Source organism: Macrobrachium nipponense, chromosome 5 (genome assembly GCF_015104395.2).
Source record: "Macrobrachium nipponense isolate FS-2020 chromosome 5, ASM1510439v2, whole genome shotgun sequence".
Taxonomy (NCBI): Eukaryota; Metazoa; Arthropoda; class Malacostraca; order Decapoda; family Palaemonidae; genus Macrobrachium; species Macrobrachium nipponense.
This window is the reverse complement of record NC_061107.1, coordinates 49,455,241-49,480,275: the sequence shown is the minus strand read 5'-3', so window position 1 is coordinate 49,480,275 and position 25,035 is coordinate 49,455,241. Positions and strand designations below refer to the sequence as shown.

Genomic DNA, 25,035 nt, shown 5'->3' with positions numbered 1-25,035 from the left:
GCAGTCACTCGCCGTGGGCGGTTGGGTGGCACTTGCGGTGGAAATGACCTTGGTTGGGGTGCCAGTAAGTTCTTACAATGTGATCTAGGCTTCCTGTTGCCTGGGAACCGATGTACATTGGATTAATCATCATTCTTGTGACATGTATCATTTGCCATGGAATTTACGTAGACCACCCCTCAAATATGATGGATCCCTCTATTAATAACAATAATGATCATGAAACTCCACGCTGTAAATTTTCACTTGTCTATATATATATATATATATATATATATATATATATATATATATATATATATATATATATAATATATAAATAAAATATATATATATATATATATATATATATATATATATATATATATATATATATATATATAATATATAGGTAATCAATAGAGGGATCCACAGTAATATCCTTGTTTATCTAGATATAATATATTTATACAAAGCTTAAGCTTTCGTCCATCCTCCTGTGGACTTGCTTAGTGATCAAGTCCACAGGAGGATGGACGAAGCTTTTAAGCTTTTGTATAAATATATTATATCTAGATAAACAAGGATATTACTGTGGATCCCTCTATTGATACCTATCTATATATATATATATATATATATATATATATATATATATATATATATATATATATATATATATACATATATATATATATATATATATATATATATATATGTATATATATATATATATGTATATATATATATATATATATATATATATATATATATACCATACATATATATATATATATATATATATATATATATATATGTATGGTATATATATATATATATATATGTATATATATATATGTATATATATATATTATATATATATATATATATCTATGAGATATATATATATATAGATATATCAATTCACTCACAAATGGCTTCATGTTTGGATTTAAAGATCGTTTATGCCCCTCATGTCCTCCGGTATAGTGTACAAATATTGCTGTCCTCCTAGATGTAGTCTGGTAACTTAGGTTTACCTCAGAGGGTGATGAGGGTTCGCATAGACTGCCACAATGGAGTTAGTTTCCATACTGGATGTTCACTATCAAATCCCGAACAGTCCAGTATACATGAGCATAGTAAGAAATGTAAAGTGTCCATTAAATATGATGATTTTATTATTGTTGGTCAAAGCTGTAGCCCAAATGAATTATTGATCCTCGAAAGTCAATTGATTAAACATCTTGTTCCGTAGTTGAGCAGCCAGTCCACCTCCACGCCCTTGTATATTTCGTAGCCTATTGTTTTTGTGTGTATTCTTCTAGTTTTTGTTTATCTCTTGCCATGGTAGGTCGACCACCAGTGCTTCTCAAATATCTTTTTACTTTGTATTTTTTTTTCTGAACTTTTATTTAGCATATGTACTTTTAATTTCTCGTGTTGTTTTGTTGCTTTTTAGTATACTTTTGCGCATGTGTGAAGTTCGGGTTTTCATTTTAACTAGTTTGTAAATGGTTTTTGGACATCTTGCAAATTCATATCATTTATGTTGGTCATTGTTTATTGTACAGAACCTGAGGATGCATTCAGCTGAATGCGAAACGCGTCGGAATAAATTGTAATACTACGTTATGATTGTTCCCGCTCCTGCTCCTTGTGCATTTTAACACTGGTTTGACTCGACTGCTTTCTCCGTTCATCTATATATATATATATATATATATATATATATATATATATATATATATATATATATATATATATATATATATATATACATATATACATATACTATATATATACATATATATACATACATACATGTATATATATATATATATATATATAATATATTATATATATAATAATATATACTAATTATATTATTTTAATATTTATTTAAATAATATATAGATATGTATATATTATATATGTATATATATATATATATATATATATATATAATATATGTATATATATATATATATATTATATATATATATATATATATTTATATATATATATAGGTACGGCTGACTTGCATCGTCATGGTGCTGTGATTGGATGTAGTTTAATATTTTAGTTTGGCCTCTCTCTCAAATCTATATATATATATATTATATATATATATATTATATATATATATATATATATATATATATATGTGTGTGTGTGTGTGTGTGTGTGTATGTATTATATATGTATGTATGTAAACATAGATTCATATATATATATTATATATATATATATATATATAATATATGATATATTAGTATATATTATATAATATTTGAGAGAGGGAGGCTAAACGAAAATATTAAACTACAAGTCAGCCGTACCACAGAACTAGGTAGTACCTCCCCCACCTGGATTCTTTCTATTCAGCGGTTTCCGGGATCAACTTCCGGATATGATTGAGAAATAGTAGGCGTTTCGGTGCTTCTTTCTTGACTTTTTTCTTACTTCAGTTACACCTAAGTCCTTGTGCATGCGCTGGCATAAGCATAGGTAAATAGGTTCGGAGATAACCTCTTGAATGGAATATCAGCCAAAATAAGAATGAAACCGATCTGCGGAGAGACCTTCCCTGAGAGAAAAATCCTGCTGAAAGATTGGTTTCATAAACAGCAACAAATTCCGTTTTACACAACATACAAAGTATCTTGCTAAGCCAAGTTTGAGTAATGTGGCCATTTTCAGGTTTTAATAAGAAAAGCAACGAGTATAAGAAACCCTCGTACTTTGTATGCTTCTCAAATCCCTTATTTGAGAGCAACTGGCGATCCTTTTTGCAAGGAGAAACAAATACAAACGCACAAAATGGTCAGTTTTTATACATGTAATTTAAGGCACATTTAGATATCTCTAACACACCCTTGAACTCGCAGGACCTTGAGCGGATCGCACCTGAAGACATGAAAACCTTCATTTCTTTTTGGTTCGGAGAAACAAATGACAGGTTCAAATTCAGTGCTACATGCTATAGAGCAAACCACACCGACATAACCGATGTATCATGAGTAGCTATTCGCGGACTACTAATCAAAGAAACTGCCCAACCAGAAATATTCCAAAAGGGAAATTAGTGGTAAGAGGGATCCCGCAAGCGACCTCCCCACAGGCGACTGAAGATGACGACACCTCCCGGTGGGTGCTCCTGGAAGTCAACTATCCAGAGCTCGTCGGATTCACTTCCGCAAAGCCAGGCACTTCCGTAGGCTCTCTCGGGCCTGCCCGTCGTGCCTCTTCGGTAGGGTTGGTGGCTCAGGAGGTGGAGGAGGCTCATATGAGGGAGACGGAGCCCGGGGGTTGGGGGGGGGGGGCGACTATTGTGACTGTGAGGGAGAGGGAGGAAGGTGGTGGAGGCACTACCAGTACCAGTGAGTCTATCGAGGTCATCAACGCCTCAGCGTCTCCCTGCTGACGGGCTCACAGGAGAGAGAACGCCTGCCCTGATTGGCTACAAACCTTCCGTCTTGACCTTCCAGTTGCTGGGTGGGGGGCGGGGAGATGGGAGATAGAGAAGGAAAGGCGGTGTTTATCAGGGGGGAGGGACCAGGAGTGGGGTTCCTATGTCCTTGGACAGCCCGCGCCCGATGTGTTAAATCCTCCAAAAGTTCCGTGGTTTGCTGCAGTCTTTCTTCAACTGGCACAGCAACACAGTCGCCAGGATAAACTTATTTCTGTGAGTGTTACGCTGACTCTTCCGTGTCTGTTTGCTTATGTGTCTCTGTGTCTGTGGGGCGTCTCTGTGGTTAGCAGGTTTCTCGTGGTGGAGGGAGGAAGCGTTTGAAATTATTTTATACTGTGATTGTGTTGACTGAAATGCTACAGGAAATTTTCCATATGACTGAAACTATGAAACTGTCATTATACTGTTAATATCATAATATGTTTGTACATCGATGGGCGGAATGACTTCATCATTCATTCCAACAATAATTTTAATATGTTCAAAGTCAAATTTATTCATTCATTTCAGTTTGGTATTTGATGGACCTAAGTGATATTCAGTGCCAGAGATCACTCAGATCACTGTGAAAATATCTGTTGATTTCAACAGTATATTTGGTATTGTGCCAAAGGGGGGAGGGGGCCCTTCCGTGTGTCTACAGTTCCCAGTTGGGCAATTTGGCTCCTCATTCCTGTTTGCTTCCTTTCCTTAGACTTCCTTAATGACTTCTGATTTCACTCTTCAGAAATGAACTGTCTGCCGAGTGCATAACATTATTTGTAAATAGATATTCATCAAATGTGGCACTGATGTGCAAAATAAATAAATGTGTGAATGACAGACTGAACGATACATATGTATGAGGAGGTACTCATATACTACTACAAGAAACGCCAAGTTTCTTCAGCAAAAAAGTAGGAAGCGCATTATCAGTAAGTCTCCTACGCTCCCCCCACCCTTCCCTCCGACAAAGCACCCTGACCCACCGTCCACTCTCTCTCTCTCTCTCTCTCTCTCTCTCTGAAGCGAGGAATTTGTTTGGGCGTTCGTTACGCTGGTTTGTTGTAGTCTGAAGAAAGGTCATTTTTTGTGCTCCACAATGAAAGAATTAACAGAAAATGACTCACTGTTTATTCTTTATTCTGCTTAACAGAAAAAAAAAAGTTTTCTTCGGTTTCCGTGATCAATATTTACATAGGACCGTTTTTTTTGTTTTTAGAACTGAATGGTTATAATTCATTTGCAGCCTGTCTTCTAGGTGACATTATGATTTCTCCACCGAGTGCGCTGAATTTTTTCAGCTTCTATTTCTGTACAGAACATTTCATGATTTGTGCGATTTTAATATTTGCAAAGAAACCCCAGCCATAGATGCTGTGTTGATTTTTACTTCTTTACTCAGATATTATCATTTTATTTCTGTTGAGATACAGTCCAAAATATCACTATTTTTTTACTCTTTCGAAGAAAAATACAGTTCCTCTCTCTCTCTCTCTCTCTCTCTCTCTCTCTCTTCACGGTCGCCGAGCAAGATATCGCAATCGGAACCTAACCTTCGGACCCGTGACTCATACAGTCCAAATCTCCAGACTTCGACGATCACAAAACGGATAACATAGTGGGGAGAGGAGGGCGGAGGCGATATAGAAAGTGTGGCCATTGCACGAGTTTTCAATCTCTGTTTGTCATGCGGATCGTTCAAAGTCAGAAAAGGGCAGAAAGCAAAAAGCGGACCTGATTGATCCGCAGCGTGAAAGCAAGATCGCTTCCTCGTTCGAAGTCAGGGGTCGGTGCCGTCGTCTCACGCTACTCCTTCTGGCTATGGTCATCACCGCTACCGGTCCTACTCACGCTTGGACCTAATATGATTCCTACTGATACTGCTCTTAGCACGTTGCTTCTACTCTACGCATGCTGCTACTACTACTACTATCACTGCCAATGATTTTTCCTAGTGACAGGAAAATTGTGGCAGATAGTTATGTACGGATGTCAATGAGACTTAACAATTATAATACCATATCAGGCAGCCTCTTGTCCCAAGGGCAAAATGAAACAGAATAGTATTTGCTAATACCATTCAAGGCTGTTACGACGTCATGCAGAAATTAGGCATATTTACCATTTTCATTGGCAAAATGGATGAGTTATTACTTTGACTATTATCATGAACTAGTCTTGCTAATTATAGTGTTACTGCTACCGCCACTAATAATCTTCTCTGTCTATACATACATATGCTCATCATTACATTATATATATACACATATGTGTATACATATAATGTTTATATATGTGTGTGTGTGTCCATGACCTATTTATATCTCAAATAAGCTCAAATGTCCTCCATGATCCAGCAATTCGTAATCAAATGGGCTGAGAACAAAACGGCAAAATAAAATCATGTCCGTTTCGCACCGCCAACTCTAAGGTATCTGTTGAATAGTGATTAATGCTTTGTAAGAGAAACTGAAGTACTTATATTAGCTAAAAATATACCAAGACTAAGAAAAACAACTGCCTATCTATCTATCTATCTATCTATCTATATATATATATATATATATATATATATATATATATATGTATAGCAAGATATATAGATAGATAGATAGATAAATATTGGTAGACACGTAGATAAATTGATAGATACTTCAGTTTCTCATATATATATATATATATATATATATATATATATATATATATATATATATATATATATATATATACGTGTAATGTGTATATATATATATAAACAAATGAAATATATATATATATATATATATATATATATATTATATATATACGTGTATGTATATATATAAACAAATGAAATTCTTTATCTGTTGTGACACTAGTAATTCAACGTTCTCTTGTCTTCCCTTTCATTTTCTTTTACTGTATATATATATATATATATATATATATATATATATATATATATCACACATATACTGTACGTGTATATTTGTGTGTTTATGTTTGTTACTTCCCTTTACTTGCTACAAAAGCATGACGAAAAAATTAAGATAATAAGTAACAGTAACAGAGAAAAAAAGGGAACACAAGAGAACCTTGAATTATCAATCACAAAAGATGGTGAATTTCATTGTTTTATTTTTACAAAAAATTAAGAAAAAAACATAAAACAAAAATTATAACCAAATATATGCTGTGATTCAAGTACAGTCCTTGACAATAGCACTATTCAAAAAGTGTAGGTACCTAAAAAAACGAAGCGTGTCAGCTACAGCCTTGGAATGACAAATGTTTAGGCCTAAGAGCTGGAAGAAAAAACAGTTCATGAAAGTAGGCTTTCCAGTCCAACCGCTGTTGGGAAGGACTCCAAGGCCATTCAGAGCTACGTATATTATAGTGAGAGAGAGAGAGAGAAAGAGAGCACCTCGAAGTAAGTTTCTTAAAACTAAAAACACGACAAAACTGAGTAATACTCAGAACACTAGTCATACTCTGAAGAAATAAAAAGAAAGAAAAAAAAGGAATGATACAATCACAGAGATGAAGTAGAAAACAAGAGTAAAGCTGGATTTCCTCTGACCTCAACAAAGTCCAGGGAAGCATAAAATAAAAAGTCAGGAAGGCATTGCCATGTTCGCTCGTCGAGTCCAGTAAAAGCAGGGAAGGAAGCTGGAGAACAACGCAGCTCGTTTTCTCTGGCTCTTGGTTCATGTGTATCGCGCGCTCTGTTTTGTCACTCTGCGCTCACGCGCCCTCAAGGTTTTTTTTATAACGTGATCACGGGAGTTGAGTGGAAAAAAGATCACAAGTGGTTCTTATACCGCTCTGCTGTCTACAATTTTTCCTTAGATCGTTACGTTACGGGATGTTTTGGACTAACGCGGGACACTACTGCTGCTGCGAGATATTTGTCAACAATTGGTGGATGCTGGAGTCCTCTGCAAGGTATTTCGTGCTGTGAACAGGGTACTCGACAGATTTATAGCTGGCTTTGTAATGCATTATTATTCAGGTCTTTTTCCCAAATTGTACTAAGCAAGTTATCTATGCATTTTTCAATGTTTTCATTCGACTCAACAGCTTCGGAAAATGATCTTCACAACTTCTATTACATACCGATTTGTATTCAGAGGAATATATGATGCAATATAATCCCAATTTTCATTGTATAGTACATACTTTGGAGCTCAGTATTCAAGACTGTAGTTGAAACTCTGAAGCCCATCCGGCATATCGGTGACCGCACCATGGCCGGCCGCACCATATTTTTCAAGACGGGGCAAATCATACATATATATAATATACAGTGGCAATGCGATGCCAATAATTTAAGTGAAGCAAGATGCCATAACGAAAAAATACAACGAAACATTGATTTTTTTTCAATCGTTCCATATACTGTTCAGCCGAATTCAAATATTTCTGAAATGAACAACGCAGTTATATACTGTGTACAAATAGTATACAATAGATAATTATACCTTTAATTCACATAAAGTGAAAGAATATATTGTAAAATGGAAGGTTAACAAAGTAGTTAAACGTGATGTATATATAAATTCTATTCCAGGAATTCAGGGGGGTGGGGGCAAGTGCGCCCTCTTGCCCCTATGTGCGGGCGCCTATGGTCCGCACTTCTCCGAATGAAGTACCACTGTAGTTACTTGTTTACTTGCATTCATCACTTACGACAGTCAAGAAAAGTAACCCAAAAACTTTGAACTAGGTGACCAATTCGACCTTCAACCGTCAACGCCTCTAAAAGACATCGCTATCCGCTTTGTCAGCACTCCGCCCCGGAATGTTTGAGGAAGATGCCCAGGTGAAAGGGCCAATGCAAATCAAAAATTCTCTCAAGGTTATGTGGCTGAACATTTCACGGGTGCTCCGTTTTCTCCCGTCAAGTTCGCTGACCTTCATAGTCATTTGGTGGTCCATGTGCTGCTCTTTTATTAATTAAGCATTTTCTTCCTTTGACTCTGACTTCCCGTTCGAAGATTAATTCAGAACGACTCCCCAGTGTTACCTCTTCCTCTATGATGCAACCTGAAGCGGCAAGGTTAAGTCCAGGCAGGTATTCAGGAAGTAGTGTTAAAAGGAAATGCCTCAGTTACCCAGGTCTACGTGACCTCATCCCCGTTTTCTACGGATAGCACAGACCAGGGCTTGCATCAGACGTCGACTTTCGCCATGCTAACCTGAAACGAATGCAAATACCTACCTTTTTTCTTATTTAGATTTCTAAAACATTATTTGATATCTGTCTGAAATTGGAGTTCCTGTACGCAGACAGCCGCATTCACGCAAACTGATGTGACGACGACATGAATTCAAATGCAAAAGTTTTGCAACTGTGATCTAGCCAGTTTTTGGTCGTACCTTGCAACTTACGTCATGAGGCTTTCCCTTTCGTTTATCCCACCTTATCCTCAGTGTTGGCTAAACACTTTATCATTTCCAAAAAGACTTTTGTCACTACACAAATGTTGCTGATACCAAACCTGCCGTAAGTTACGAACTCAGACTACGTAAAGTAAAAGCATAATTATGCTCCTCACGAGCGGTAAAGGTCGAGTAATCAAAAACTCGAACAAGAAATTACTAACTTGGTTAGTGAGCCACCACAGAATATAACGCCCATAGTTGAACAGAGAAGGAATCCAGCAAGTACTAATGCAATGAATGAGGTACATCATGAAAGTCGCATTGCCTGTAGTTTAGTGTTGCTCTAGTCTAGAGTTACGTTCTTATGAGCAACAGATTTACAGTAGAGAAGGAGTCTTAATATACAAAACAATCATTTATAAACACACACATTATATATATATATATATATGACTGGTAAAAGTGTTCTGTAACAACAGAATTCCATCTAATAAAAGGAGCCCATAAAACACCAAAATGTAGAGAGAAAAGTAACTATATTTCAGAGACTGCTGTCTCTCTCTTCAGGTATATCTGAAGAGAGAGACAGCAGTCTCTGAAATATAGTACTTTTTCTCTCTACATTTTGGTGTTTTTATGGGCTCCTTTTATTATTATATATATCTATATATATATATAATATATATATATATATATATATGTATATATATATATATATATACTATATATATATATATATATATATATATATATATGCATGTGTGTGTGTGTTTCACGTGACGATGTTCGATTCCCGGCTCTGCCAACGCGGAACCAAAGGAATTTATTTCTGGTGATAGAAATTCATTTCTCGATGTAGTGTGGTTCGGATCCCACAATAAGCTGTAGGTCCCGTTGCTAGGTGACCAATTGGTTCCTAGCCACGTAAAAATATCTAATCCTTCGGGCCAGCCCTAGGAGAGCTGTTCATCAGCTCAGTGGTCTGGTAAAAATAAGATAAACTTAACTTTTCACGTGACGAGTGCTTCTAGACTGCAACTCCGTTGCTGCAGCAACCCTCTCCCCCCCCCACCCCCGCCCCTTCTGTCGCTGACCGCAGGCGACCTTGGCCATATTTCTTTTGTAATGGTCTGTGTGAAGTTCGTGTTCGTGCTATGATAGTCATTTCCATGCCAACTTAAAGTCGAATGCATCTGGTACAAATGAAAATCAAAATAAAGATTAGCTACCCACAAGTCATTATTTATTTCAGCCAATTCGCCGTGAAGCACACGCCGTCATTTGTCTGGTATGAGTGAACTGTTTGTACATATTTGAAATTGGTTTCTTTTATCACACTGGATTTGTTCTCAATAACAACAGCACTGAGCTCTGACAAAGAACCAAATGTTGCACCTTCTTTAATCAAAATTCAGGAAACATCGAACTTAGATCTGTGGTAAATGAACACATGCCTTGATACGCTATATGTTTGACCTAGATTTTTTACAATATATGTTTATTAACTCACATTCACATACATACGTACTCTATATACATATGTGTGTGTGTGTATACATTTCTTCTTGGAGGCGAGAACTTCAGATTCTCAACTAACATATGACTGATTGAGGGATATCAACGACTATGGTCATTGAATCCAGAAACAACGCATTTAGTCGAATGAGATGAACAGTCAATTTAGGAAAAATCATTCAATTATTCACATAGGAGCCATAAATGAAAGCCTAATACACACTCTTGATGAAAAGGCACGGAAAAGTCGATAACAACAATTTCAAAACGAAATAAAAGTGATTATTAGTTCACCATCTTGGACTGAGGCCCAGAGTCCTTCTCCATCCACGGGACTTCCCAGCCAAAGTTGACTGGCCACCACATACACTTTTCAGTATTAGGTAAAAAAAAGGGCACGGTAGATTATAATGAAAAATACCCCTACTTCAGCGTCCTGGTTCTACGGTTCGAACCTGGGTTTATTCACTTGTGAGACAACGGTATGACATGTTCCAACCAATGGAGTTCCTACGGGCGAGAGAGAGAGAGAGAGAGAGAGAGGGTGGGGGGACAGTTGCGGAAAAGGAGGAAGGTCTTCTAGTTTAACAATCCCTCCTGATTTGGGCAGTGGCTTTTGAACTTTGTAAGAAAGAAAAAATGGGGGAGCAGAAGCCCAGAAAAGTGGGCATATTCGATTGATAATGTCTTAGCACTAACAGCTTTTTCTGATGGAGCAGAAATGACCATGACGAAGCAAGATTCTCGGGCAATTAAGGATAACTCTACTAGTATTTCGTAGATGCCATTTTTTTTTCTCTTTTTTAGGGACTTGGGTGATTTTTCTACTGCTCATTATTATCCTCAAGTTTCGTGCACCTTATTAACTGAGCAACTCGCTTGCAGTTGCTTTTTTCTTTTGCATTCCAAGAATTACGTGTTTTCTAAATTTATTTTATGGTCCACGGTTCTACAAAACATATATATATATATATATATATATATATTATATATATATATATATATTATATCTATATATATATATATATGTTATATCATTTTTACGTTTACTCTTTAGTCCACGGCTATACGGAACCGTTACTGTCAAATGTATTATCTTTAGTGTGCGTATATATAATATATATATATATATATATATATATATATATATATATATATATATATTGATTAAGCAATATTTACTCATATGAAAACAGTTCTATTTGTAGACTACTGTACATAAGAAGAACAGACAGCTGAAATTTGCGTGCGTTCACGTCTTACCTTGAGGACGCATGAAGGCGCCTTGCCTCACCAAAAAAGGCAATCAAGGAGCTGAAAAATGACTGGAAAATTATATTGTCATCTTTTCAAGGCAGCCAACGTCATCCTGTAGATGTGCTTTTATTTTCAACCGCCGTCGCGCGTTTCATGGAGAAGTTAAACATAAAGAGCGGCGGGAAAAACTATTTCCGATTACTTGTGACTCAACAAACACTTTGCCAGTCTGTGTTGTATCAAAGGGAGTCGTTTTACAGAGAAAAACATAGTTGGAAGTTTTCTCAATTGGTGCATAAATATTGATGGTAATTCCATGTAGGGAAATTTGCGGCGGAAATGGTAACACGGATCAGTTACCTTACGTACTCACACTTGCCAAAGGAAGCTGACCACAATTACAGTGTAATCAAGTGCTTACTCAAACAAAGGAACAAGCATCCAGCAAACAATAAACCACCCACTTCACCAGAGAGAATACTTCGATTCGAAATCCCTTAACGGCAGAAAGCCTGACGCAATGACGGTTAAATATATCCCGTTGCACAAATGATTTCAGTGATCTGGTCACCTGTGATTTATGTGATTGGTAGTTAATGTAGTCGACTGCGGTGAGGCGCAGCCTGGCACAAGATCATATTACTTGCTGGAGACATGTAGTTATACCTGGAGTCATCCCCCTCGAGAAAGGAAGGCATCAATAATATATATATATATATATATATATATATATATATATATACATACTACTACATACATACATACATACATACATATGTGTGTGTATATGCGTGCTGTGTGTATATGTGTGTGTCATTTTCCCGTAAATATGGCCTTAGAAGGTCTTATAACATATATATGTATATATATATCATATATATATATATATATATATATATATTATATCTATTATATATATATTTGCGAAAATATCATCATCTAGAGTAAATCTACGTCCCTCCTTCCAAGCACTGAAAAGAACTTAGCATCGAAATGCATTGCAGAAATGCACACAGCCCTGCAACATCACAAAAGGTGGTGTGGTAGACCTGGTTATTCTCGATTGGTATCCTTTCAATCAACATCCCAAAGGGAACAAACGAGCAAACAAGCAAAGGAACAAAGAAAACGATTTGAAGTGAGACAATTATTTTAATCCTCAAAATTTGCCCACATTTTTTCACAACAGACGACCACGACATGAAGAGTCCTTCAGGAGTCCAACAGTTGCCAAAAGAAACAAACGAAAAAATCAAGTCCCAAAGCAATTCCAGTGCACTCGGAAGCACCCATTACCTTTTCCAGAAGCCTCAAAACCAAAAGCAAAAAATGGACTCGTGTTGGTGTTTTCCATCTGCCAACATCTATCCATCTGGAAGAAGAAAAAAATTGCAACTGACAAAAAAATCGAAGTCCCGTTGCTCCAGTTTCCTCGAGACTCAATCCCCCCTTGCCCCCCCTTGCCCCCCCCCCCCTCCCCCTTGCACATTCCTCTCTTCCCACGACAACCCCCATCATCCCCACCCGGTCCCCTATCGTTCCCTTCCCTCGAAGGACTTACATAATAAAAGTACAAGTCATCTTGCGGCCTTCTCCCCGATGCCTTCGCGTGCTTTAACCAGAGCTGCTTTGGGAGACCCACCCCACCCATCAAACAATGCCCCTGGGCCCCTCCCCCCTTACCCCCCATCTCTCTCTCTCTCTCTTTCTCTTCTCTCTTTGATTATTCACTCGGGACGTTACATTTTTGTTTCCTAGCAGCGACTGCGAAAGAGTTTTCAACAGCGTCGAACTGCAGACGAATTGTGACTGTATTGCATTCGCTCATATAATAATCATTGAAGTCTATATTTTATCAGCCCCAGTTACTGATCATTTCATATGATATTAATTACTTCTATACAGTTTCATTTAGAGCCATTTATTATTTCATATGACATCGTTCACTTCTATTTGTAAATAAAAACTAGACTGGTTTCATCATAAAAATCTAGTTTTTATGTTTTTTGTCGTAAAAACATTTCCTTAAAAGAACGTTTGATACAAAACTGTAACATCTTATTGGTAAGTGAGTTCTTTCAAAACAGATATTGACATTCCCGTATATACGTATACACCAGGAAAAAAAACTTAATCGCAGTATTTTTTCCAAAACATATTTTCCAAAATTACCTATAGTATTTCTATATCTAAAATTTTCATTGCAGCGCATTCAGAACTCAATTAGCTATCAACATTACTTCAAAATATTAGAACAACGTTAAGTATTCGAAAAAAGTGAACAACATTTCTTTATTATTTAACGTTCTGAGGAGCAAAATGTTGGGCGGGTAACCATAAAGACCTCAAACTTTTTGAAGAAATTTTAATCATTTTTGTTCAGCGAGCTAAATATGAGCGGTAGAGTGCGGGGGTGGGGGAAGGGGTTCAATGGGGCTCCATAATGGAACCAAGGATACGGTCGCGGACCAGGGAATTTCCAGCAACTCAAAACGATTTTAGTATTGTCGGTCAAAATGAAACAAGGACACCCAAAGTCCTTCACGGATTCATTTCTGCCAAACGATCCGTCTAGTTCAAGAAAAAAAAAACACGTTTGTTGTGTCACGGTTCCTTCCGGAACTGGTAAAACATAGTTTGCTATTAAACTACTATTTCCAAATGGACGAATTATAAAGATGAAAAACATTAATGACAACTATGATTTCACAGAAGGCTCTAACTACGATATGGAGAGTCTGCTGTAAACATAGAATGGAAAACATCTGCAGGGACAATATTTTTCCGATATAATTAAGGAAATGAAACTCGTTCGAGCAAAATATCTGTTCTGGAAAAGATAATTGCCATCATCTACAACATTAGACCTATTCATGCATTAAATAGCCTACTCATCTGGCGCCCTATAAAAGTGACAATGCATCAAACAGATGGTGGTGCACATACAATGTTTTAAACAAGTATTTGTGGTGTGTCTCACACAATAATATAATAACTAAAATAAACTCAAATCTCGAGGTTCAAAAAAGCTCTACTTGAAAATTGATTTTCTTTAGAAACGCCGCAGCGAGAATTTTATATTGATAAGTAATTATGTATTATATTTAAGGGTCATTTTGACCAGGAGGCTGAAGCAATAAAGATGATTAACGACGAAAAAGAAAACGGTTGATTCGCATAGATGGTCTTCGGGAACGAACAGACGTAATGGATGACGGCAGGCTGAAAGAAAGAACTGCGTCACATAACAGACAACTTAAGGAAGGTAGCAGGTTATATGTAGAAGAGTGGAAAGAGAATGGAAGTGTTCATAAAAGCTAAGCTGAGAGAGTCGCATTGCTGGGTCAGTGTTCATCTATGGAAGTGGTTTTTGGACGCTGAACGAAACCAAACAAAACATGAAGCAAAGGAGGTGAACTGTTGAGGTGAAATATATGTAATGGCGCGCACAGGAAGCATTTTATGGGACAGGCATCATCGGAATATTTGGTCCTGTGGAAGGAAAGACTGCAGGATCAGTTGGTCAAGTGGATCAGTTGGAACGGTTTGGAGGGAAATGAGACGAGACAGGCCTGGAGAGATGGCGAGAAAAGTGTACCTATTAGAAAAGGCCTTCGAAACCCAAAAAGTGGAGGCGTGAGCTCAAACTAACAGCAAATGACGCAGTCTGTGGAGGAGTGTTCAAAGCAATGCTAATGAGCCCTCTCTGTAGGCGTACGTACCTAGTGATTATTACGATTTTTCTGCACATACGAGTCTGGTTCACCTACGATTCATTTGTTAATATACGACTACGTGAGCGACCACTGTTTTGGATTTTCTCTGGAACACAAATTCAATTTTTTATGAAAAATTTAATGTTGAAAGTTATATATATATATATATATATATATATATATATATATATATATATATATATATATATATATATACATATAATCAACCAAAATAACAGTTCAATTTATATCAAACCTTTGTCAATGAAAAAAAAAAAAACGTAAATTCTGCGAATCACTCTCAAACTGTAATTCCCCATGAACCCACCCCCCGCACACTGCGTGACTTATCTGCTTGATGTAAAGCTATGTCGTTTATTCGCATTAATGGGCGCAGCTTCTCTCTTTCCTCCAGTAACGAGTCTTTTAAGAGAAAATGAAATTATCTAGACCAAAAGACTTTCAGAAAATCGGGCGCTGCTCATTGCGAAATTCCTCCAGATTTCATGATCCGACGGAGCGGAACTAATCCTTGAGTTTGCTTCTCAATGTGTGTGTGAGAGAGAGAGAGAGAGAGAGGAGAGAGAGAGAGGCGAGAGAGAGAGAGAGAGAGAGAAGAGAGAGTTCAGCTATAACCTGGGAGAAAGAGAGTGGAAAAAATTCCGTCCTGATCTCGACAATTAGATCCATGGCGTAATTTTGAACATTACCCAAGACACATTCCAAAGTTATTTGGCAACGCTCATGTAGACTAGTAATCGATATCTCCGACTTCTTGACTGGTGTGAAGATTCTCCATCACGATACATTGAATAGCTCAAATCTCGCAATATAAATAACCTTAACAAAATTCTGCATTTTCACCAGTTAATAATTACACTGGGAGGTAAGCTGATAGCCTGAGTGATTCATACGCTTCAGTAAATCAATCACTCAAGCAATCAATCAATCAATATATATATATATTCTATACCCTCTATCTATCTATCTATCTATCATCTATCTATCTATCTATCTATCTATCTATTATAAATATATATAGATAGATAGATAAATATAGGTATATACATATATCTATATATATATATATATATATATATATATATATATATATATATATATATATATATAGGTAGCTATACATACGTATATATGTATATATATTATGTATGTTGTCTTTTTGTAATTCGACAGCTGAACCAATTAGTAAATGATTCACTCAACAAATACGTTAACAAACCACTTTCCTGGTTCATAATTTCGTTGAGAAGAACGAATGTCTGAAAAAAAAAAATCTCACTACTAAAATATACGAATTAAATAAATAATGTTGAGTCATATAATTCCCTCGAAACTGTATCTGTTTCACCCCAAGGTTTCTATACGATGAATTATGAAAGAATATAAGCGGGAAATGAATTGACACTCTTTCTTCTATTTCCAAAGCGGCCTTATATATATTGCCCTTGTCCTCGGAAGCTGATATATGAGTCATGTCCCTTTCTTACTCAAACCGTCGATCTTTACTGATTTTATTATTTAGTCAAATGAATGTACCTACCTCAGGTATCTTAACATTATAAGAAAAAAAATGAAGGCTGCTTTTCAAATAAGAGGCAAATAGAGTTTGTTGGAGAAGAAGCAAATGAAAGGATGAAGGCAAAATTCTTCGTAGAAGCAAACGTGACTGTGTTCACTTCGAGGGAACGTAAAGGAATCAGCCCTGACCAACCGTCGCGATTCCGATACAAAAAAAGGCAGGTCAACCACATTAGAATACATCAATAAAAGACAATGACAACATTTAACGGTTCCTCTGAAAGGCACGAATCATTCTATGGCCAAAGATGATAGGGGTGTCCGCATTAACGAGAGCGGGTCCGCCCACAGCCCTTCACACCCACAAGGTCAATGTTTCTGGAAGGAGTGCCCCTCCCACTCCTGCTCTGCATCCTGGATAAGTCGCCCTGTTTGTCTCCACTATTTGGTAACGAGCCTTTTCTCCTCCCCCACCACTCCCCACCCTCACGAATCCGAACACGGAAGAAGACTTCACCTCCCTGCTGGTTTTCGCTCCCTGGCTCCCCTCTTTCTCTGCCCGGATGCCTCCGCTCGCCCTCCTCAAGTCCTGCGTCTGATCTTGCTTAATCCTCGTCTAGACTCAGTCAGTGCGCCCTGTGTTTTTATCTGCGTCTTTCGACTTCCGTTTCTCTTTCTTTTTCTCGTGGCTTCCTTCCTTTATTACCTCTTCTCTCCCCATTCCATCTTTCTTTATCCCTCCTCCTTCCAATTTCATATCTGTAGCAGTCATTCACTTTCTTATTCCATTTTTAACTTGTCCCTCCATTTCTTTATTATACTTTTCGACTTCCATTCTCATCCTCTCGTCCTGTGTCCCTCTTCTCTCCCATTCTTATCTCGTTACGACTTTGACTATTCTTGCGTTCCTATTCCATCCCATCACCTCTAACATCTCTTCTTTTCCTCTTCCCTATATACTCCTTTGCTCTTTCTCTCTCTCTCTTTCTCTCTTCCTCGCATTCCTGCAGGAGGTGTCGGGGCGCGCCCTTCTCGGGACGCCTTTGGTCAGCATCAGTCAAGGAATGTCTAGAGCCCACTCATTACTAGTTGTCTTTTATTCACTCACAACTAATGACAATTCCATTAATTGTCAGGAAAATGGTTTTCTTTTCTGAAACAAAATTAATACTGTATAGATATGGTGACCAAAATAAATTTGACAGTATTTTGATAGAAATCATTTCTGTGGCTGTAATGTGAAGTCTTGCCACCCTCCCTCCTTTCATGATCTCAGTCTCGCAGTTGTCCTGAAAATTCTATCTGTTCAGAGCCTTTACTTACTTACGTCCAGTCGGTCTTGGGAACGCCCAAGAATTTCACAGCCAACATGTGGACTCATTGTAATTAACCTTACGTATTGACATATTTAAGCAAATAGTAAGATCTCAAACACTGGAATTCACGAATCAGAAATACTCAACACTGATGTCACATGAATAAAACAACATACAAAATGCATTGCAAAATAGTAATATATAATCTATTTATCTGTCTATCTATATATATATATATATATATATATATATATATATATATATATTATATATATATATATATATATATATACGTATATGGTTGCGTTTGTGTGTGCGTATTAAGCTGGGAAAACATCTTATTTTCTTCCCTTTCGGTAGGAGTGTATTATGAAGACCATCAATGGTGTGTTCGTGTTTTAATCTATCTTTCGGATGATATACACAATGTAAAGCTATGCAGTGTCCATAACTATAAGTACGAAAAAGACAAATCGATTGTAGGGAAAAAATAGAGAAGAAAATGCGAATCACTGAAAACCAAAAACAGACTTCCTGGACTGGACGGCCCTTTTATACTTTAGCACAACCATTGTTATGCTAATTTTATTGGTCGTTCGAAAAGAGGCATTTATAGCCTCTGCAACAGAGGGTGCATTTTAAATGGGCATGTAAGCCCGATCTTCGCTATTCTCAGTCATTTCAATTATAATAGTGGTCATAACATTCATCAGAAAAATAACAATCCTAGTAGCAATTATAATAATAATAATAGAAAAAATTAGTCGAATTTAATTATAATTTCTTGAAAATGAAACTTGTAAAGAGAGGATAGTCACATAATTTGACTCAAAATCAAGCAAAGGCTCAAAGCAACTCAAAGAACACGTCTATTTGCGACACGAGTGTCAATAAAATCATCGGCACTTTATTTCAGTATCTCAGGTTAAACATCTCGTAACATACAAGACGAACTCACACGTCCAGACAGTCTTTGTGAAAAGTCCTTTGCTGCTACGGCGTGGGCGAATCGCTTCCTAGCGCCAGAAACATTTACCCTTTGGATGTCCGAATAAAGTCCCGAGACGTCCTTCGCAACTTCATTCGACCTTCCCATCATAAAAAGCAGACCTTCAAACGAACGACAGGCACCAATTTCATTCTGGTTACGGCGCGCTCCTTGGCAAGCTGAATCTTTGAAAATATCTGGCGTTCCACTGAGAGAGAGAGAGCATTAAACAGAAAATCTTTTAAGATATTTTACTCTAAACTTTGGCTGAAACAGACAATACAAGGGGAAATAGTGGTAAACAGAAACCAAAGGGAATAAACAAAACGAACGAATAAAAGGGAAAGGACGAACTGGGCCATTGGGGCAGAGTCGCATACTTGAGGAAGAATGAAGACAGTCAACTTGGTCTAGCAGTCGGGACCGCTGTCTTGTTTTTGTTTGTGATCCAGATCATTTCTTGTTTTCACTAACACAGTTGGTTTGCAGCTACATAGTCTTCGACTGTTTTCACGCTGTTATAGCCTCTATTATGCCTCTACAACTGCTTAGAGATGGACTCTTCAATCTTCATACAGCGTACTCCGAGTCGTCGGGTGCCAAACGGCCCAAATGTAATTATTCTTTTCGGCTTTAAAACACTCATCGATTCAACACCAGTTCTTCTTCCATCACAAAGAGGCTTTAGTCCGTTTATTCTGGCACCGTTGTTCAGATGTTTTCATTCGTTATCAAGCAAATTATAGTGGTTTTTCATACATACATTTTCTTATCAATTTTGTAATTCGATTTTCACCGTAAGTGTTCAGTTTATAATGTTAATTGGGTTATTATCATTTTGAAATGAAAAATAATTCGTAATATTCCTGCATCGGAATGAATGGCCAGGCTTTAAAAGTTTTATTTGGAGCAAACGTGACTTAACTCAAGCACACAGGCTTTTCTGAAGGTGAGGAATCCTGAAGGTGACCACCATAAATACTTCCGTCGAGGTGACGGGAGAGAGAGAGAGAGAGAGAGAGGGGGGGGGGGGTAGGGGAAGGAATAATGGCACCGAAGGAGAGACGAATGTTTGCCCTCTGTCTACGACATATCTCAAATGATTCACGTTTTCTGTATTGCCATTCTATTACCATTTTGGTAAAAGAAATATTGCCTTAATAGTTGTCCTTGATTTTTTTTATTAAATTCCTTGTGTAAGAACGAAAGAACAAATCCTCCTAACAAAAGCAACATCAGTAAATATAAGACCACACTGACAAAAAAGGCGGCTGTCTCAAAACTGTAATCTATATGAAAGCTGCCAAAATCTATTGTCATTAATAAACCCTACCCTTTCATTCTTATGACCCTTTGAAAAAAGAAGGCCGGTATGATGGAAGAGGGGACCTTATCGTTCGTTCCCTTTCCTCAACTTCTATTTTCTTATTTCTTAGTGTTGAAATGCCCAGCAAACTGCAGCGGTTATAAAGCACAATTCTGTGGATCAACATCAGCTGGCCACTTCTTGATACAATTTATACATTGTATGTCTGACCTTTCCTTTGCTCTAGGACGTGTCTTCTTTTCTTTTTTTATCTGCTTTCATTGACAAGCTAAAAGATTCCTTCCCTTGTCCTTATGCTGAACAGCAGCAATAAACATTTGCGTGCACAATGACAAAAGTGATTTTTACCGCTTGTGACAGATAGCCTTGTGGGTAAAACGCTGTCACTGTACATCCTAAATTCTGGGTTCTAAGGTTTGAGCCCATAAGACGATGAATTTCTTATCAACTAAATAAGTAATTTCGAGGTAGATCGAATTACTTATTAAAGGATATTTGTAGCTTAATGCTTATATATATATTATATATATATATATATATATATATATATATATATATATATATATACATATATATATATATATATATATATAATATATATATATATATATATATATATATATATATATATATATAATATATATATATAGATATATATATATATATATATATATATATATATATATACATATACAATCTACTAATCCTAAACTCATCGCCTCATGACTATGCATCGATTAAGACAGTTATTCGCGTGATGCCTTGGATCTCAATAATTTTTTTTTCATTTTTTTTTTTTTAAAGATACTAGACTGCCAAACGGGTCACAACAACCCGACTGGCCCTCTGAGAATTTCCAGGTAAATAGTGACGAGCCCGTTTTATTGAGAAACTAACCGTCAAACAACTTTGCGCATCGCTTAACGTCTTTATTTGGTTATTTTCCGTACGTTCGTTATTATGTTTTCACTCACATTCGGCGTCTTTTTTTATTGTCTCGTGCCCCTTACCTATGGATTAAAACATAGTTATTTTTAGGAATTTATATATCATAATACAATATATCAATTTGCTTTTAAAAAATTTCATATTGAACAGGATAGGTAAAATGGCGTTTAACCACGAGTCAAACAACCATTTGTTAATGTATTACGCTATACTGACATCACTGATATACGTCACCATTTTTGGGGATGGTTGGGTGGCTAAGCACAGCTTTAACCTCATTTGCTTGAGTAAAAAAATTCACGCGACACAAAATTATTTCACATGCACCGCCCTTCTCAGGATTAGGACGGAGTTGGAAACAGTCAGTGCTGTAGTGGCTTGGAAATCCTTAAGTCGGTTTAAAAGATGTTTACGAATTACGCTATTTAATGGCCTCTGAAATGTTAGTACGTCTCATTGATAAAGTTCTCTCTCTCTCTCTCTCTCTCTCTCTCTCTCTCTCTCTCTCTCTCTCTCCAGTAAAACAACTAAATTTGGCTATGCATCGCTATTTGTCACTGATAAAATGCTCTTTCTCCCTCTCTGTCAATCAACCATTTCACTAGTAAAACAGAATTGTCTCTCAAACTTGCTCTCATAGATAATCTCTCTCTCTCTCTCTCTCTCTCTCTCTCTCTCTCTCTCTCTCTCTCTCTCTCAATCAACCATTTCACTAGTAAACAAAAGTGTCTCTCAAACTCGCTCTCATATATAAGCTCTCTCTCTCTCTCTCTCTCTCTCTCTCTCTCTCTCTCTCTCTCTCTCTCTCTCTCTCCAAGAGTCGGTGAGGAGGGTGGTAAACTTCTTGACAATACGGAGGAGTTGACCCGTAAATAATCCATCCACTTAAACTCGCTTTTCTCTCGAGACATTCATGGACGCTGGAAGCCGATAAGTGATAAAATGTCTTTTTTTTCTCTCTCTCTCTCTCTTCTTTTTTTTTTAAATAATGGATGCTCTTCTCAAATTGAATATATATCCGATTTGAGATGAAAGTTAGTTAACAAAACAATTATAGATAGAGTTTTTTTACAAACTAATTGACATTTACATTATTTTTGTACATTACTAACTTATATATGTGTGTGTGTGTATTTGTGTGAGGAAACAACAAAAAATCTAGAGCAAAAAAGTGAAAACTGACAGTACAAGTAGTAAACTCGCAACGAACACATCATAATCGAGAAAGAAGAATAGAAAATATATTCAGGCTGGGGGAAAGTGGCAGCAATTAACCATCTCTGAGCGAGAGTATTATAACAATATGTAGATCAGTCACTAAGCAGGTGTTCATTCGTTCAGGTTATGAATTGAGAGCCACTTAGACGGTAGGGCTCCCCCTCCCCCTCTTATGCAATGGGATGGTGGTCAGTCACTGGAGTGCGGGTTGGTGTGTTAGTGGGGGAGGGAGACCCCGAGAGTCAGGTGAGGCGCAGCAAAGATCGCCTGGCACAAACCGACACAGATCGTTTCCCCTTCGATGGCTACCTACAAAGAAAGCTGCCCGTCCACTGCCAGATAGAACTCATTTATGAACGCCATATTTTTCGTTTATTCCCTACTTGTTTCCTGACTAGGAGGAAGAGGAGGAGGCTTCTTTTTACGATTGTTCCTTCGCTTATTTTGGAGAAGCTGCGTTGATAGTAAATGCCTCATTTTACTTTCACTAAAACAGTTTTAGTGACCGGAAATTTATTCAACTGACTTCAATACAATGTTAGCTTCATCCATGAACGTATCAACACATTCTCAAAATACACACACACACACACACACACACACACACATATATATATATATATATATATATATATAGTATATATATATATATATATATATATGTAAGAATTACATTATATATATAAACCAGTGACCTGGGGTCATGGCATTAGGAGGGTTCTACGTGACCAAAGCAGACCTAGATTACGCTATGCGCTGTCTGCAGTAGCCTGATCTAGCTCACAGCTTTGTCAACATTTTTTATGTTTATGATAACTTTGCACAACAACTTCCATGGGAAGCGGTTGACCTGTTAACCTACGCCGGAAACTTGTAACTTCCGAGCCGGCAGACTACGTATGTGTTTTTATATGAATTGCTGAGATAGCTAATGTTCCGCTATCGACGCGATGCTTTAGAATGGCAGTTCCACGCCAACTATCAAACATATCGGTCATCCGACCGAGCTGCATCTCCTAGTATGGAGTTACAGAATAAAGTTGTTAACTTGTTCAACTAGCCTGTTTGAATCATCTCCTCTAGACAAGAAAGAACCTCTCTACTAAGATATCCAAGGGAGATGAGAGGAACCAAACATTACTTACGGATAACAGCCGTAAGGAAAAAACAAAAAGTCTATCGCCAAGCGATAAGACATAAGATATATATATATATATATATATATATATTATATATATATATATATATATATATACTATATATATATATATATATATATATATAGTATATCTATATATATACTATATATATATATATATATATGTGTGTGTGTGTGTGTGTGTGTGTGGTGTACCACCCACTGGTTGGTGTAAAGATGGAATAATCCACAGGAATCGCAAACCTACCTAGTCACGGCCCTGCTTTGCCTGGTATGTATATATATATATATATATATATATATATATATATATATATATATATATATATATATATATATATATGCATGTATAAGGACTAAGGATGTAGCGACACCTTCGGCCTCCCTCCCATAGAAACCGCAGCCAGGCAAAGTAATGTCGTGACTGAGTGGGTCCTGTGGGTTTGTGATTCCTGTGGAATATTCCACTCTTACCACCCACCAGTGCACCCAGCTGTAAATGGGAACCTGCATCAGCAGGAGTCGAGGAAAATGGCGTGTGGGTGTTTACCTGCAACTCAAAGTCCTTTTTTTTTAAATATTAGGACTTTCTGCTCTCTTCCACGAGCATACATTTATAATTCAAATTACTATATCCTCATCAAGCACGTTTGACAGTAAAAATACTGCATTATCGCAAGACATCTGAAATTATAAAAAAAAAAAAAAAACCTATGACATCATATATCAATACTTATTCATGAATCTTTTTTTTATAAATGCAATGCAGCAAATTATTTATTAATATGGTGGTTATAAAATTTTCCTATCAACTATTGCAAAAACCAACAGGAACTTTCAAATATGTCCACTGCAATGTCTTCGCAAAAATCCATGCCTCCGAATACGTTAGAATCTTCGCCATAATTGCTTATGTTCATTTATTCTTTTTAGTACACAAATAAGTTTTCTTAGCACAATTACAAAATAAATTATCAAAGAAAATCTTCAACACATTCTGGCAATCATAAAGCATCACTTGATATATTGCTGTGGAATCATTTCAGACTAAAAAAATCCATTTGTTGGGCATTAGTCATCAAAACGTATCTAAGCCTCAAATGTTTAATTACGGCAAATCAGCCTATTGAGGGCCTCTCCACCCCCTCCCCCCTCCCCCACGTCTGATCCTTGTGTCGATATGTTGGCTCTGCATATAAATCAGAACAGAAACCTATCAGTGAAACGAAAGATACAATGCAAAAGCCTCACC

At 36.8% G+C, this 25,035-nt stretch overlaps 1 protein-coding gene across 2 annotated transcripts in view; it reads left to right on the top strand.

The window, feature by feature from the left end:
• LOC135215290 (dual oxidase maturation factor 1-like) overlaps positions 1–25,035 on the top strand; it is a 118,628-nt gene that overhangs the window by 26,384 nt on the left and 67,209 nt on the right. Inside the window, exon 1 of one of the 2 annotated variants that reach the window (XM_064249833.1) lies at positions 3,575–3,667. The exons of the other annotated variant lie outside the window; for it this stretch is intronic. The gene's annotated coding sequence lies outside the window, so the exon portion shown is untranslated. Of the gene's footprint in view, positions 1–3,574; positions 3,668–25,035 lie in introns of those variants that run through there. 2 annotated transcript variants of the gene reach the window in all.